This window comes from Chenopodium album, chromosome 17, assembly GCF_948465745.1.
Source record: "Chenopodium album chromosome 17, dcCheAlbu1.1, whole genome shotgun sequence".
NCBI classification, from domain to species: domain Eukaryota; kingdom Viridiplantae; phylum Streptophyta; class Magnoliopsida; order Caryophyllales; family Amaranthaceae; genus Chenopodium; species Chenopodium album.
This window is the reverse complement of record NC_137850.1, coordinates 6602537-6617138: the sequence shown is the minus strand read 5'-3', so window position 1 is coordinate 6617138 and position 14602 is coordinate 6602537. Positions and strand designations below refer to the sequence as shown.

The 14602-nt window shown below is 36.3% G+C and overlaps 1 protein-coding gene across 1 annotated transcript in view; it reads left to right on the top strand.

Annotated features, from left to right (window-relative positions):
* Positions 1–6202: 6202 nt before the first annotated feature.
* LOC145589451 (ABC transporter G family member 28-like) overlaps positions 6203–14602 on the top strand; it is a 57381-nt gene continuing 48981 nt past the window's right edge. Inside the window, exon 1 of the mRNA XM_081646025.1 lies at positions 6203–6498. The gene's annotated coding sequence lies outside the window, so the exon portion shown is untranslated. The remainder of the gene's footprint in view (positions 6499–14602) is intronic.

Genomic DNA, 14602 nt, shown 5'->3' with positions numbered 1-14602 from the left:
CACCCCCTTACTTTCCATCACCACAAAACCTATATTCCTCCCATTCCCCACAACAAAACAAAGCCCTATCACGTGGCTGGGCTGTTTTCGGGGGCTAGAAGAAGGGAAGGGGCGGTAATCGGGGTTGAGGAGAGGTAAGGGGATGGGTTTTAAAGGTTGGGGCAAAGGGAGGGGCGATAATTGCGGTGGGAGTGAGTTTCGTGGTGGATGACCAAGAGGGCGTGGATTTTGTGGTGGAGGAGCTGTCGGAGGTGGTAAAGGAGGGCTGCTGGAGGTGGTGGGTAGATGGTGCAAGAGTTTATTTAATTAATTAAGGTTTAAGAGTTACTAATTAGAATTTAGATGAATAATGATATCATTAAGAGTTTAAGTTGGCTGATTAGTAAAAAAAGGTAGTAGTTGCTAGAATTAATCAGTCTTATGGGTAGTAATTAACAACTTTTTTTTAAGGGGTAGTAATTCACAAAGGCTCCCTTTTTGAGGTAGTAATTAACAAATTTTCCAAAAAATTAACCATTTAATTCTATGACTTGGTTAGCCATACATATACATATATATATATATATATATATATATATATATATATATATATATATATATATATATATATATATATATAAGAGTATGTTTGAAGTATATGCAAAAGTAGAGGGTCATTATACAATATGGTTATAAAAAATCTCAAGTAGAAAGTGCGATTGTTATATTAGCCTTATTTGGGCTAGCGTGAAACCTTCTCATAGGAAAGTTAATAATCCAACTTGATAATCTAACGTGTGTGCAAGCTCTCAATTTAGATCCCTAAGGAAGTAGTGAGTGTGCTCACTTGATCAATTATTGTCGCATGATGTTGCATAATAAGGATGATTGGATAAGAATATAAGATGATTTATTTTTTTCATGAATGAAACCTTGCAACTATTCGGCTTGCTAATCAAGGGGTGGCATAATTGATAGGCTAAAATCGTATCACCTAATCAAAAGTATTGCCTAAATCCTCTGACTAATGTAGATACGGAATTAAGGTCGAATCCACGGGGAAATAAGTCTTTCTATTCCTAATTAATATAATCTAAACTATCAAGTAACCAAATTGTTTTAGGGGAATTAAATTAAGGAGAATAAATAGGGATAAATCAATAATAAAAAGCATAGGGTCACAGGTTCACCAATAATTAATATTACGAGATAAAACATAACAATCAATAATTAACATTGCACATATAACATGATTAACAAGCTCCCGCAATTTATTAATCAACATAGATCTAACAGGCTCTCGCAATTTACTAGATCTAAGTTCCTATTGAAAATAGCTTTTAATATCAAATTAACATCTGCTCGTTATTTAATATTGCTATACTTTTACAATCAAATCACATCTGCTTGATTCATCATCTAATTGTAAAGAATTAAAACAATCCAATAAGAAATTATCATGCAATGCCAATAATCAACAATAATAATTTATCCCTTCATATTAATTACGGATCCCCAAGAACCCTAGAATGAAGCTACTCACACATAATTATATCTAAACTAATCAAAGCATATAAACATGATTAAGATCAAACCACAAATTAATAAAGCAATTAAAGTCAAAGCAAAGAAAATAAGCAATAAGGAGAGAACAAAGAATACCGAAAGAAGGAAATATGAAATTGCACTAAAAGAGGAAAACTTGAGTTCAACAATAATCACCAACTAAGAATCTCTCTAAAGTTAAGTAAGAGGAATAATGAAAAACGTAGCTAAAAGAGATTACAAGAAGAGTTTTAATACTAAGCTCGAAAATTAACCAAAACGAAAATACTAAGCCGCCTAAACTTATACGCGCCCGATCGGGCGAAGTCGGGCAGCCTTTTTTCTTTCTTCTTTGTTTCTGGGCAACTGCCCGATCGAGCCATAGGCTGCCCGATCGGGCCCGGTCTCTTTTGGCCGACTCTTCTCTTCTTTGTTTTCTTTGGGCTTCAATTATCAAAAGCCCAACTTCTTCTTGGTCCATTGCTCGGACCAATTCCACGAACCAAGCCCTTAGTCACAGATACAATCGGTCTTGGCCTACAATCAACGGTCATGAATGTACTACAAGCTTCGATATCTCGTAGTGGCTGGAAAACCATAAGAATTACCGCTAAACTCGGGAAATTCCTACAAAACAAATGCCAACTCTACAAAACACTTGAAACCACACATTAATACTAAAAGTAGCTCCGAAGAGCTCAAATACACATATAAATGACCGTGGAACGGGGGATAAAATAGCACATAAAACACATATATCAATAATCAATCAGACTTGTTATTCAAGGTAGTGGTGTACTGGTGTAGTGCTCCTATAAAGTTTGTAGGATCCTTGATGAAGATGTAAGGAAGGGTGGCTTTCCCACGCCTTGTGTCTCCTTGATGATAGTCTAGTTTATTTTGTTATTCTTTTCTTTGATTGTATTCCTCTTTTGCAATTTTTTTTTTTAAAAAAATGATAATAGGCTAGCTCTGATGATGTTGTTTGTGGACATTGTACTTGAGAAGAATGGTTTATAGTCTCATAGAGCTGGATGTATTAGTGATGGGCAATATATTCACATTAGATGCATGCATTATTGGGTCATATCATTAATCTCATTGTTTATAATGGCATTGAAGAGCATGGTGTATGCATTGAGAAAGTTAAAAATGTTGTGAAGTATTTCGTATGTTAATATTTCTCTTGTAAGAATACTTAGGTTCAAAAACCTTTTACAAATATGTACATGAAAGTATTATAGATATCAAAGATTCCTAGTCTTTTAATGTTCCAATACGTTGGAATTCAACCTAATAAATGTTTGAAAATACACATTGTAGAAATGTAGACAAGTCTTGCTTACTAGCACCCTCAATCACTGGCGGAGCCAGAGGGGATACCTGTCCCCCCACTTCCCAAAAAAAAAAAAACAGATATATATATTATTGTGAAGGATATTATGAGATACAAAGTGGATGGTGTGGTGGTGTGTACAGTGGAATTTATTACAAGACACCAGAGTTTGAACCTTGCTATTATATTCTTTCCATTTTTGTGTTTTTTTTCAAGTGAAGAATCCTTCCATTTTATTTATTAACAAGTACTAATTTATTTACATAATTGTAATTGTAATATCGCATGAACAAAATCCCTAAATTACGATTGTCATTGAACCTTGGTGTAGTTTTTCCATTCACTTTTTTTTTTAATATATATATATATATATACATATATATATATATATATATATATATATATATATATATATATTAGGGGAGGGATCTGGTAAGAACTCATCCTTATATAAGAACCTTAGTTATATAAGAACCAATCTCATCCGTAGGATTAGGTTAATTTGGACGGTTTAGATTAAAACAAAAACCCTCCCTCAAACCCCTAACCAACTGTCCAAAATTTTCTCTCCCCTCAAACTTTTAAACCCTTTTCTCTCTCCTCAGATCCCAAAATCTAACACAAATTGTTGCATAAACAACCTAAATTGCTCAAATTAGGTACGTATTTTTTTCGATTTTGTACAAATTTCATGAATTTTGCATGATATTCAAGTCGATGACTGTGATTTAGGGATTTTGATTTTTGCGATTTTCATGAATTTCGCATGAGTTCAAGTCGATTTTGATTTTTCTGATTTGTTTTTCATAAAATTTCGGCGATTTTAGGGTTCAAACTTCAACGATTTTGTTGGAACTTTCAACGGATTTAAGGTTCGAATTTAAGCAATTTTAATGTTCGAATTTCTGTGATTTTAGTGTTCAAATTTCAGCGATATTAGGTAATTTCAGCGCTACTCTTAATTAATATTGTTTGATTTTTTTTGGCGTCATTTTACCATTTTTGTGCGATTTATGTGCGTTTTTTTTGGGCAATTTTGTGCGACTTTTTTTTATTGTTAGATTAATGTATCGTTGATATATAATTGGATGATTACGGGTGAATATGGGATTATATGATATACGGTTTGGGATTATAGAGTTAATCAGAAGTTATCGTACAAATGAAATAGAGGATGGTGTTATTGAAAGACAAACAACAGCAGAAAGTACAGGCATGCATGCATCTTAACATTACTAACTGAAGTTACTTAAATAGGTAGAGAAGATGACTTGCAAACTAGTTGGAGAAAACAATACTAGTATATATAATTAGTAATCATTTTCTATGCTATTGTGGAATTCAATTATTGCTAGTATTATCGGATCAAATTTTGTTGTTTGTTCGATTTTTTATCAAAATTTGAGATAAATACTTAGATTATGGTACGAAAATGGCATTGCTCTTGGGGAGAATGATGGAAAGTGAAGGTTTCTTATTGTTTTGCAATGGAAAATGAAGTTCATTTTGGTTGTGGGAAAATAAAATTAATTTCTTATTATAGATAATTACAATAGCTAAGCCACCAGGAAGCTAGAAGTTATGATACTAAACCTTACAATAATTGAGTTGGTATCAATTGTTTATGCAAATATATTTCTAAGTAGAGTGACAAAAAAGTGGAGATATTTTGCTCTCTTTCATATCTTTGGATTCATAATCTGTAAGCTAATGGCTTTGCTCTTATTTTAATTTTCCCTTTTTGTTTTATTATGACTAGTATGACTATCGCTCGTCTGATGTACATTCCATTATGAGAGAAGGATTATGGACTGTGTTTGGGTTATGTGTTGTGCTAGCAGTTTAATAGTGTGATTGTGGTTAATTAGTGCTTAAAGAATCAAAGATAGGTTTAGAATTAGAATAAAAAAAGGTTCGGGCCAAAATACAAATTGGACTATGCTTTGACTAAACATTAGGAATGATCCGTTGACTATTTTGTGAACTGAGTTTGATTGAACATGGACTTTAAGCATTCCCGGGATTAAATACTTAACCCGACCAATAATGGTGGTGAAATGTTGTTCATCATCGGGTTTGGTTTCGGGGAGACATTTTTAGGTGTCTACAGATCCCCCACTTTGACTGAGTTTGTAGAAACGTCAGTTTCGAAAACGATAGTCAAAGTAGTCGATTGGGACGGAGAATGATTTAATACGTTCTGCGATCCTAAATCACTCTTGTATACGTCGATACCTGCAGAAAAGCGTTAGTTCCAAAGATAAAAGATTAAAGGGATAGAATGCGTATCTGACACCAGTGTATCGGTGGCAAACGAGTTTGGTAATTTTCTACGCTTGAAGAAATCCACTGGATGATGTTCATTGAGATACTTTCCATGCTTGAGGAAAGTCGATAGATGGTATAATCGCTGACTTCTTCGCCTTGAGAGTTGGCAACGACCGACAATTTTCCATGCTTGAGGAAAAACTTGTCTGATGATGAGATTGCAAGTCTCTGTGTACCAAGAACCTTGCGCCGTGAATCGCCTTATCCTGGAAGATGATCACTAAAAATGATAATGGTTCGATTGTCCCCGAACATGGGCCGTATATGGTTCGCTTGTCCCCGAACGTGGGCTGTAGATGGTTCGCTTGTCCCCAAATGTGGGCGGTAGATGGTTCGCTTGTCCCCGACCGTGGGCCGTAAATGATTAGACCTTTTAGTCGACTATCCGACCGTATAAGGTGCTTGAAATATGACTTTGATGCTTGGTAGGGGTAAAATGGTGATTTTGGTACTATTTAAATATCAATTAGAATTTCCCGCGAGTTTTTCAGTGGAAAAATAACTATCACAAAGTTGTGGAAAATAATTCAAATTGGTCAAAGATGCCTGGAATATTCCAGGAACAAGTCCTTGTGGTGTGTAAGTCACGCACATGCACCGTGCTACATGGGCGGTTGCTGTGACACGGCGTGTTTTGCCGTCACTCGGCAAACTATTTCGTGACACGTGCTTGTTCTCTGCTGCTGAATTGGTCAAAAGCTACCAGGAATTATTCCCTGGGAAATTCCTGGAATTGTAGACCACGCGTCAGCACTGTGTCACGTGGCTGGTTGTCGTGACACGGTAATACTTGTCGTCACGCGGTATGTTTTTTCGTGACACGAAGCTTCTGTTTTTGCTGCAGCAATCACATGTGCTCGATCGCACCGTTGACTAACTGTTTTGCCGCGTCACGAGGATTAGCACCATGACACGGGACATTACGCCGTGTCACGGAGTTTTATTTTGCCTTTAAATTCGAAATTTCGCATGCTTTCTTCCTCATTTCATTTTGTTGTTGCTGCTCGTGTTCTCCGCCACTGCCGCCAACATTTTCGATCTTTTCTCACTCAATTCTCCATCAAATTCACTCAAATTTCTTGCTAGCTTCCTCATTTTCGAATCTCTACAAGGATCTATGTAAGTTTCCTTGCCTTATGTCTCAAATTTTGCTGTAAATGATCCATTTTCGTATGGAACCCTTAAAAAAGTCAAATTGGGAGTTTTTGATTTTGAGCTTTTATGTCGAAATTCTTGTCATGAATCAGCTTGTTATGAATGTATGTTGGTTTCTGAGCAATTTGAGACCAAGTTTGCATGATTTGGTGAATGTAGGGAATATTTCAAGCATTACGATAACCCCAAACTTGAACCCCACTGTGATCATACACTAAAGTACGGTGGCGTTCCAAAGGGAAAGACAAAGAGCAAAAAGAGTCGCCAACAAGTTTTAGGAACTTGTAAACCCAAAAGACAATCCAAAGGTCCGTCAACTACTCCATAAGGTCTTGAACCAAACAGGGTCCGGGGATGAGGGTACGAATCCAATCTACAAAAGAAAGGACCCGCCCTATAAAATAGGCCTCTACTTTGTTCTGCTCGTATTCATGTGCGCTTTTCGAATAACATACAAACATTATATTAATCCTACCCTGTTTAATCTATGTTGGTTGAAATTAATGCACAAATAAGACTATTATTGGCGATCACTTGAGTTAAAATCACATTAACCTAAACCAAATTATTAATTATCTTATTAAGCGTGGTTTCAAGTACAAATTCCCTTTAAACCTGCATAAAAGGCGTGATCAAGCAATAACAATAAATAATATCAAACAACATAATAATAAATCAAGAAATAATAATAATCATGATAATAGCATGATAAGGCATAATAAAGCTCAATAATAATAGCAAGATCCTAGGCATGATACTAACAAGATTAATAACAAATCCTAGCATGTCACTAAACAATAAAGATCAAAGCTTCAAACCTAACATAGTACTAACATGATATTAGAAAGAGTAAAGACATCCTAAACATGATACTAGAAAGCATAAAAACATCCTAACATGATACTAGAAAGCATTAAAAGCATCCTAACATGATACTAGGAATCATAAACAATAATAAGCATGCAATCTACATTGTGAAAGAAATAGAGAGTAAGCTAATCTACTAACTTTGAAGCCTCGTACCTCTTTCTAATAACAAAATACACAAGTTAGTAAACTTCAATGAAAATAATAAAGAACGACTAAAGAATTAAACTAAAATCAAATTAAATAAAGTTTTGACTAGTTTTGGACCAAACCCTCAGAAAATATTAAACCTTTCACGTCTAAGGCGAAGGCAACTTCGAACTTGGTTAGATGATTCTAAGTCTTGTGAATGCGGAATTGTGTTTTGTAAAAAGCTAGTTTAGAAAGAGAGAGAGAAAGAAAGCATATATTTCTCAAGAGAGAGAATAGAGAGAATTGATTGGGAGAATAGATGAGAAATGATAGTAGTTGATCTTAGATTGATGAAAGTTGATTAAGAGAATTGATGAATAAAAACGGAGGTTTGAGACCCTATTTATAAGGAAAAAGTCCGGAAAATCATAGAATTTGATAAGGAATAAAACTCCACGCTGTCGCTAACAAACCGACCTTGTCACCAGAAATTTATCCTGTCACCAGGCGACAGAGTCTGTCGCGAGGCGACAAGCCTGTCGTTTGGCGACAGAAACAGTTTTTGCGGATTTTGTTTTTATCATATCTTTTGATCTAAAAGCCCAAATAAGTCATATAATATGTCGTTGGAAAGCTCTTGAAGTCTACTTTCAAATGCAATTGGAATCAGATTAAAATCTTTTGTAGATAAAAAGATATGGACGAAATAATAGGACGGTGTCAGTTTTGGATAGAGTTTCGTATATCTTTTATATCTTTTTCGTTATAGCTCGGATTTATTATTATAATATATCATTGGAAAGATAATTTCAAGATCTATCCAACCGTATAAAATTTGGATAAAATATATGAGGCACGAAAATATTATCTGACTATCTTTGAACATGTTTAAATCCGAATAGAATTAGGAAAGTTTTAAAAAAGGAAAGTTTATATTTAAATCAAATTCAAAAATCTTATCTTTTCAAAAAAGGATAATTAAGATATTTTAGAAACTTTATAGAAGATTCTAATCAACCCTAATTAGTTTAGGAATAGGATTAAACCTTTGGACCCTCCACATGATCATTGGGTCGTAGGTAAAATCCGGTTTGGGCCCAGTTTAGTATTTTGGCCATAACTTCCTCATTATTCATCGGAATTGGGCTTATAATATATCGTTGGAAGGTCTTTTAAAGCCCCATCCAACTACACTATTATTGGACCCTTATCATGGACCAAACTAAATTGGATTGGACGTTTTCATAAAATAGAGTGGGTTTTCGAAAACAGAAAGAAGAGAATTTAATAAAAACTAACCCGCAACACTTGACTTTTCACACTTTCACCTTATTCGATTATGGTTCGACGTGACAGGTATTCATCACTGGGTTTGGTTTTGGGGAGACACAAATGGGTGTCTACAGAAGCCCCCACTTTGACTGAGTTTGGAGAAACTTATGTTTCGAAAAAACGAAAGCCAAAGTATCGATAGGGACGGAGAATGATTCAGAACGTTCTGCGATTCCAAATCATTCTTATAACGCCGGTACCTGCAAACTAATCATTTGTTAAAACAGATAAAAGAGTTAAGAAACGCGTATCTTGCACCGTCGAGCACACGTCTCTGAGCGTAACCGTTTTGCTGTTACTTCATTTGTTGTTTGTGACAACCTCCACAGTATTTCGTGAACGCCATCATTGAAAATAACCGTATGTCGTCGCCTTCAATATTCTTGGTGACAATCCTCCACAGTATTTCGGGAACATCGTCGAAAATAACTGTATGTCGTCATCTTCTAGGTTGTGGCCGTACATCGCCACGGCAGTGCATCGCCGCTATAGACAATCTCTTCTTTACCTTGAGGGACCGTCGAAGGTGACCTTACTTCGCCATCTCCAAGATTTTTGACAACTCTCCACATCCTAGGGAACGTTGTCTATCATCTCGAGCTTTTCCTTGAATCATGGTGACAACTTTCACAATCTTAGCGAATGTCGTCGAAGAACGCCTCATCACGAACCGCTCTTCTCAAATCTAGGTGAAAACCTCCACAATCTTAGCGAATGTTGTCGAAGACCGCCTCATCACGAACCGCTCTTCTCAAATCTAGGTGACAACTTCCACAATCTTAGCGAATGTTGTCGAAGACCGCCTCATCACGAACCGCTCTTCTCAAATATAGGTGACAACTTCCACAATCTTAGTGAATGTCGTCGAAGATCGCCCATCTCGTGCCGCTCTTCTCAAATATAAGTGACAACTTCCACAATCTTAGCGGACATTGTCGAAGATCGCGCATCTCGTGCTATCTTCTCAAATCTTGATGACAACTTCCACAATCTTAGCGAAGGTCGTCGAAGATCGCCCATCTCGTGCTATCTTCTCAAATCTTGATGACAACTTCCACAATCTTAGCGAAGGTCGTCGAAGATCGCTCATCTCGTGCTATCTTCTCAAATCAAGTGATAACCTTCACAATCTTAGCGAAAGCTATCAAAGAACCTTCATCTTGAATCGTTCTTCTCAAATCTAATAATAACCTCCCCAATCATAGTGAAAGCTATTGAAGGTCGCTTCATCTCAAACCGTCCTTCTTAAATCCAAGCAATAGACACTTTTTAATCTTAAAGCCCCCTGTTGAAGGCTTCGTCATCTCGAATCTTCAAATCTTCTTCCATCCTAGGAAATCGTTGTGAACCGTTACTTTGGTGCTTTTTGCATTTGTAAACCATTATTTCGGTGCCTCTATTGAACCATTATTTCGGTGCCTTGTTATGAGCCAATACTTAGGCGCTTTAAGTTAAGTGAGACGATCTTTTGTCAGGTCGATCACTCATTGTGATTGTAATCGAGCCGATCACTAAATCATGTCAAATTGCTTAGAGGGGCTAACTGGCGTACCAAGGAACCCGAAATTGCTGTATAAGATCCATATGACCACATCATGAAGCCACGTGACCTGTCGCCGCACCAGCGCAAGCCAAAACCTTCTGTCGCCGCGATATCGTTCTGAACTTTCAATTTGGTCGTTTCCTTACAACCAAATCTGCTCAAATCTTTTGCAAATCAAGGCTCTTCATCTCCATATAATTTTGCTCAAACTTCTCTCATCTTGGAAAAGTTTCATACATCTATATTCGCAGTTTTTCGAAAAAATCCGGGAATATTCTTGCTCGCTGGAATGTACCTGCATCTATATTTATGACTATAGGACTTTGCTAATCTTTTATTATCTTAGGGTTGACCTAAGGCCTAGTGTTGCTTGACTCATTGGTTGGACATGACTTAACTCAAATCGTTTGACACATGTGTTAGACTCCACTCGATGTGATATGACACAACATGACTCAATGTACATGACTCGTGTGTAAAGTGCGACTTGAAAATGCAAAAAAGCAAAAATTTTCCGTCATTTTTGTGGAGGGTACCGACTTTCTCCCGAAAAAGAAAGACGCGAAAAAGAATCGAAGTGTTTAATGGTGCATGTTGAATGAGCTTAATCAAGTATATGCATTTGATACTATCCCTCAAGGTGCAAGGATTAATTCATCCTAAACTATCTTAGTTGACTCGATTATGAAAGTATTTAGGTAACTTAGGCATGGAGGCTAAGTACTTCATACTTCTTGATACAATGATGATTATAAGTGATGAGTGATGTTGATATGACAAAGCATGCTTCAACGTTATGCTAAGACTTCATGACAAAAGGTTCCTAATTGGAAGTCTATTTAGTCATGTATCTGTGATGTGTGTGAAAGTAACACTAAAGTTAGGCTACAAAGGCTAAGTGTATGGAAAAGTATTATTTGATAAGAGTCAAATAATGATGACTCTTAGGCTAGGTAGTCTAATGATGTAAGGATAAAGCCCCCAAGTCTAGCTCTAAGTAAATAGGGATGAGCATTGGAAATCCCTTGATATGATCATGGTGTAAGTGTGTGAATGTGAAAATGAATGCATTTTTATTATGGCCGCACCTCAATATGAGGTTGCCTACGTATCCGTTAGGAATCAGGCCAAACGTAGCTCTAGCCGAACCTCGCACAAGTGTGTGTATACCTCAAAAGGTCTTTTAAGGGTTGTAACGTGGTTAGACTAAAGGTTAGAGAAGAAGGGGATAAAGGCTCAAGACCCTAGATAAGCCCCCAAGGTGTGCAACCTTGCTTTTAAATCTTTTTATTTTTTATGCTTGAGTTTTCTCATTTTTGAGCTTTTTTTCTTTTTTTTTATTTGCTCTTCTTTTTCGCTTTTGCATTTTTCATATTCGCATTTTTTTTATAAGTGTGGACAATCTCGATCATGCGGTCTATCACTCACTTGGCATTCATGTTTCTCAGGCACGGTACCGAGCACTCGATAAGAAACGCAATCTGAGACATGTTCTTATCAAAGATATTTTTATATCCAAGACATTGGAACACTTGCCCTTTTGTACACTTTTATTCATTTTTGCTTATTTTTGAAATCACTCAAGCTTTCATATTTGAAACTTGCATAAGTTACACACCATCCCATCCCAAGGTTAGGTAGATATGGGTTGAAAAATGAAAGGTCTATCGTTAGACGAGGCTCAAAGTGGTTTATCAAGAAAAGGATTATATATTTGAAGGGTAAGAGATATGATATGGCTACAAGAGGTGCCTCTAATCATGGGTATACCTTGTGCTTAATTCGACATAGAATTTTTTTTTTTTTTTTTTTTTTTTGTTTTTTTGTTTTTTTTTTTTGCAATGCAATGATCATATGCAAGAAATTAAAATGCTCATTTTATTAAAAGGGAAAAAAAAGTAAATAAAAAAAACTATGTAATAAATCTAAGGTAAACAAAGGGTGCCTATGCTAGACTTATTGGGGAAAAGAATAAAAAATGAAATAGAAAAAAGATGTCACGAAATCTTTCTCTTGTCTTGTGCTTTATCATCACTCGGTCTTCTTGTCGACTGGAGGTATAGGAAGCTTGTTATTGTCGATCAAATATTGGATGGCCTCCTTTAGCTTCCAACAGCTCTCAGTAGTATGACCCCTACCTTGATGGTATTTACAATGTGCATCCGGATTCCAACTAGGCAATCTCTTTTCAGGTGCGGGATCTTGAATAGGTCCAATGGGAGTAATGAGCCCCTTAGTATGGAGTCGATCGAAGGCAACATCATAGCTCATCCGAATAGGAGTGAATTCTTTCCTTAATTCTTTCTTAGATTCTTGGTTATTCATGGCTAAGACTTCATTGAGGTCAAAGGTACTAACATTGTTACTAGAGTGGGTGTTTTCAGAAGAAGAAGGATTGTCGTTCTTCTTTCCTTTCCAGCCACTTTGGTTACTATTGTTAGTAGCTTTTTGTTTTGCAAGGTCATCTTCAAGCCTATGTCGTAGACTGCCTTGAAAGTGTTCAAGTTGTGTTGATATCTCAAATGCTTCGAATACTTCTCTTGTAAATTTTTGATAAATAACCTCACAGCCTCTTTCTTAGTAGGGACTTCAATCATTTTTGCAGTAGTTTCCCTCCATTTATTAAAGAAGGAGGTGAAACTTTCATTTTCTTTTTGTCTTAGCATCTCAAGCTGTCTATGGTCGGTTTCAATTTGTATATTGCATTTATACCTTTCAATGAAAGAACTTACAATAGATTCCCAACTAGAGGTCTTTTCTTTATCAAGTGAAAAGTACCACTGTTGACATACAGCTTCTAAGGATAATGAAAATACAGAATGAAATGCTTTTCTATCTATCCCCTTAATACTCATTACAGTTTCAAAAGCTCTTAAATGAAAATAAGGATTGTACATAGCCTTGAACTTAGGGATGTCATTGGGATTGAACTTTTGTGGGAGAAGGTCCTTATCCACCGAGACCCCTTGGGAGCTAATCTCTTGAAATCTAAAGTCGTTGGACAGTTTGCCCAAGCTTTCCTGGATTAGGTCCATTTGTTTTTGTTTTTCAGGATTACTTATTTGCAGTGATAAGTTTTGTAACATCTCAGCCAAGTTGGCTACCTGTCCCTTGACCTCATTAAGTTCTTCTTGACTAGCCATTGCCTTCTTAGCTTTCCTTTTCCTACCGATTGGTTTGTCAAAAAGTAAAACTTGAACAAAGGTGTTGTCCTTGATTAAACGCCCTTCTTTCCTTGACCAAGTACTGTAGAAAGGGAAATTAAGGATAAGTTTTATACCAATTATTTTGACTCAAGCTTTATTCAACATGCAATAGATGGGAAAAGATTATGGAAGAGTGAGAGGTATGATATGCATGGGGAAAGAATAATGGAGATGGAGAAATATGGAAGAATTAAGAATAGAATGGACCCCCAGATCAAATGACGGAAGAACGACTCATGCATGGACCTAAGACATGGTCACGGCGACATATACAAAGTGTGTGCTAAGACTAGTGAGTTTAGGTGACATGTTAAGACTTGTGTCATGACCATGTGGCTAGACTATGTGACTAGACTTAAGCAAAGACTAAATTAAGACTTCACGTATGTGCATTAAACTGAACAGGCTGTGGTATTTTAGTCATAACTTTTAATCTGTGACTCTGATTGGGACGAAACCAACGCCAAATTAAAGATAAAACTCGGGGCTACAGATCCATAGGTTATACGACTCGTGGTTCTTCCTAGATTCCGGCTATGACCAAAACAAGTTGACGCATGTGCAGTATGCGGGAATAAAAATCCGGGTTGACTAAAAGGAACTATGACTCGACTTAAGGCTTATTCATTAGTTCAAATTAATTAATTAATTAATTTAAACAAAGTCTTTGACTCTTAGTGTATGACCATTGGACTTTAAGTGCCTAAACTCAATTAAAGACTTAAACATGGTTTGAACCATTAATAAAATGATAAACTGATTAGTAGACTGTGAATTAGACTCGTCGTGATGACTCGAGCAAGAAAACTGGAGTGTCGCTAAAACAACAGGACTGTCGCCACTGTTTAGAGCCTGTCGCCAGACGACAAAACTGTCGCCAGGCGACAAACACTAAACTGCAGCGCCATAGTCCAAATTCCTGTGCCATTGCTGGAACATTAATCTGGACTGTTTCCAGTAATTTTACTCTAATTGGACATGCCTAAAGTCGTACTAAGTCGAATTGATTGATTTATTAGCCTTGAATTAATTCAAAATTAATTAATTAGACAAAGTCCTTTTAGTCATTAGTCAATTTATTTAGTTTTTAACACAAGTCAAACAAACGGTTAACACATATATAATATATACAAGCAAGGGTGCACAAGTAGTTCACATAGTCACAAGATGAGTTTGCAA